Source organism: Furipterus horrens, unplaced genomic scaffold (assembly GCF_987537825.1).
Source record: "Furipterus horrens unplaced genomic scaffold, mFurHor1.1.pri manual_scaffold_2, whole genome shotgun sequence".
Lineage (NCBI taxonomy): Eukaryota > Metazoa > Chordata > Mammalia > Chiroptera > Furipteridae > Furipterus > Furipterus horrens.
The window spans coordinates 56410664-56413639 of record NW_028327172.1 but is presented as its reverse complement, the minus strand read 5'-3'; the positions used below and the strand labels follow the sequence as shown (position 1 = coordinate 56413639).

The window sequence follows — 2976 nt, the reverse complement described above, 5'->3', positions numbered from 1 at the left end:
TAATCCCTTCCTCCTTTTCATCCATGCTCAAACCCCCTCCAATCTGGCAACTCTCAAATCATTCCCTGTATCTAATACATTTGTTTTTGTTTTGTTTTCTCCTTTTTTATCTTCCATGTGTAAGTGAAATCACATAGTACTTGTCTTTGATATATTTTACTTAGCATAATACCCTCTAGGTCCATCCATGTTTTTGCAGATGGTAAGATTTCATTCTATTTTAATGGCTGAGTCATATTCCATTGTATATGTGCCCCACTTCTTTACCAGTTCATCTGTTGACAAGCACCTAGTTTACTTTCATATCTTGGCTTTTGTAAATAATGCTGCAATGAACATATGGGTGCACAAACCTACTGAAATTAGTGCTTTGGGTTTCTCTGAATAACCAACTACCCAGAAGTGAAATTGTTGTGTGCTTTTTTTGTCTCTTGTTATAGACTTCTTTAAAGTATAATTTATCTGGTATAAATATTGCTTTCAGTCAGTCCATGGGTGTCTTTCGACCTGAAGTCTCATTTTCTTATCCATTGAGCCTCCCTGTCTTTTGATTGGCGCCTTTAATTTATTTGCATTTAAAGTGATTGTTGAAGAGACCAGGACTGACTGCCTCACCTGTCTTTCTCCTCCTTGCAAAGTCCCCTTTGCCACCATGAAGAGACCGAGTAGGAGGAGTGAGTGGTAACTGGTATGTTGGTTACTGGCTGTTGCCCATTTGCTAGAAAACTAGTAAGACTGGAACTGAGTATTAAACAACCTCTACACTTCTCCATGGCACCATAGTCCCTGGTGAACGTACAATGGCCATGCCCCTTCCTGTAGTGGACAAGTCTTTCCATAGGTGTAGTCCAAGGCTGCCATAGATCCGATGAAGATCAAACAGAAATTTTCAATGACACTACGAGGGGGCCAAGATATAGAAAAGACCAACTGTGTTCCTAAACAGACAGGCCTAGATGAGAGTGGTGGTGGTGGCAGGAGTGACCTTGGAGAAGCCCCTATCCATGCTGCCCGCCCCTGCGAACCTTGCTCTGGATGGGGACCCCTCAGCTCTGCACAAGAGATTGTACAGGAGAACTTGAAGATAGGGTCTGACAAGGAAAGTGACCAGGCTTTGGCCACATCCTTGGGTGAGTTGCAGTCGCCAGTCAAGGTGTCCGTGCACAGCCGCCCCCTGCGCAACATCTCTGCTGAGAATATCAACAAGTTCCTGTCACCACCAGCTGACATCCTGCTGCCTAACTGCCACTTTGAGTCAAAGCTGACCCTCAATAGACCCATGTTCAACGAGTCTCTCAGCCATGTCGTCCTGTCCAAGACTGCTTTTGGAAACTGGGAGACCCACATCAAGCTGGACAAGCTAGGCGAGTGTACCTAGGCCACGGTATACAAAGGCAAAAAACACAAGTTCACAACCTTGTGGCACTCAAGAATATCAGACTGGAACATGAAGAGGGGGCACCCTGCACCTCCACCTGGGAAGTGTCCCTACTCAAGGACCTCAGACATGCCATCATCACACTATGATGTTACCCATACGGCGAAGTCCCTCACCCTGATCTTTGAGTACCTGGATGACTGGGATCGTCAACAGACACAATGTGAAACTGTTCGTTTCAGCTGCTTTGTGGCCTGACCTACTGCCACCAACAGAAGGTGCTACACTGAGACCTCAAGACCCAGAACTTGCTCATTGAAGAAAGATGAGCACTCAAGCTGGCCTACTTTGGCCTGGCCCAGATCAAGTCAATTGTGACGAATACCTACGCCAAAGAGGTGGCGACACTATGGTACCAGCCCTCAACATCCTGCTCAGGCCCACGGATTACTGTATCCAGATCAACAAGTGGGGTGTGGACTGCATTTTCCACAAGATGGCTAAGGCCAGTCCCTCTTCCTGGGCTCCACAGTGGAAGAACAGCTGTACTTCTATCTTCTACATCTTGGGAACCCCAACTGAGGAGACACAGTTGGGCATCCTGTCCAAGAAAGAATTCAAGACACACAACTACCCCAATTACCATGCTGAGGGCCTTTTGAGCTATGCACCCTGACTTGATGGCAATGGGGCTTATTTCACCAAGTTGCTACAGTTTGAAGGTCACAATCTGATCTCCTCAGAGGATGCCCTGAAACACCCATTTTTCCTCAGTCTGGAAGAGTGGATCCACAGATTTACCGACATTATTTACACTAAAGGAGATCCAGCTACAAAAGGAGGCCAGCCTTAGTCCTTTGTTGGTGCATGACTCAGGCAGGCCAGCTTTCTGTGTGGTGGACATTGAGTTCTCTTCCTTCACTTGGGGAACATTTGTCTCATTTCCGTTGTCTCCATGTGTGTCTAGGTACTAGGTAAACCTGCTGTCTCCTTGTCTTGGCAGTGACCTCACGTAGTAATGTCCTGTGGGGGCCAGTGGTCTCCCTGATCACCTGAACTGGGTGCTCCAGGTTGTTCGAGTGGGTTGTGTCCTCCTGTTGTAGTTGAACCTCCATTGCTGTTGGCATGTCAGTGGGAGGGGCTGACTCTCAGGCTGGTTGTGAGGGCTGGCCACTACAGTGGAGGGATTGTTTGTCCAGCAGCTGAATCTACAGAGCAGGATTGGCTTTAGTGGGCCCTGGTGCTTGGTGAGTCCACCATCTTGGTGTTTTGATTGTGGAGGTACTTGGGTGGTGCTCTGTAATGGTCTGAAGCTGGCCACTGCATGTGTTGGTTCTGGGGCTCTGGCGCAGGCCAAAGTAAGCTGCTGCTTGTGTCCTGCCTGCGGCCACCTGGTATGAACTACAAAGTACTCTGCAGGTGGTTTTCCCTTGTGCAGGGCTTGGAGGTGACTGGGAGAGGCTAAGTTGCAACTGAGGCCAGCTGCTGATAATGTCAGGCTTGGGGCTGCTTAGTGTTAAGTAAGGGGCATGCTGATGCCAGATGCTACTTGCTTAGGGTTTGTGAATTAAGATTTAAGATTTTAGAAAAGTCCACAG

The 2976-nt window shown here is 47.7% G+C and overlaps 1 pseudogene; it reads left to right on the top strand.

The window, feature by feature from the left end:
* The first annotated feature begins 847 nt into the window (after positions 1-847).
* On the top strand, positions 848-2352 carry LOC150018603 (cyclin-dependent kinase 16 pseudogene; annotated as a pseudogene).
* Positions 2353-2976: the final 624 nt, after the last annotated feature.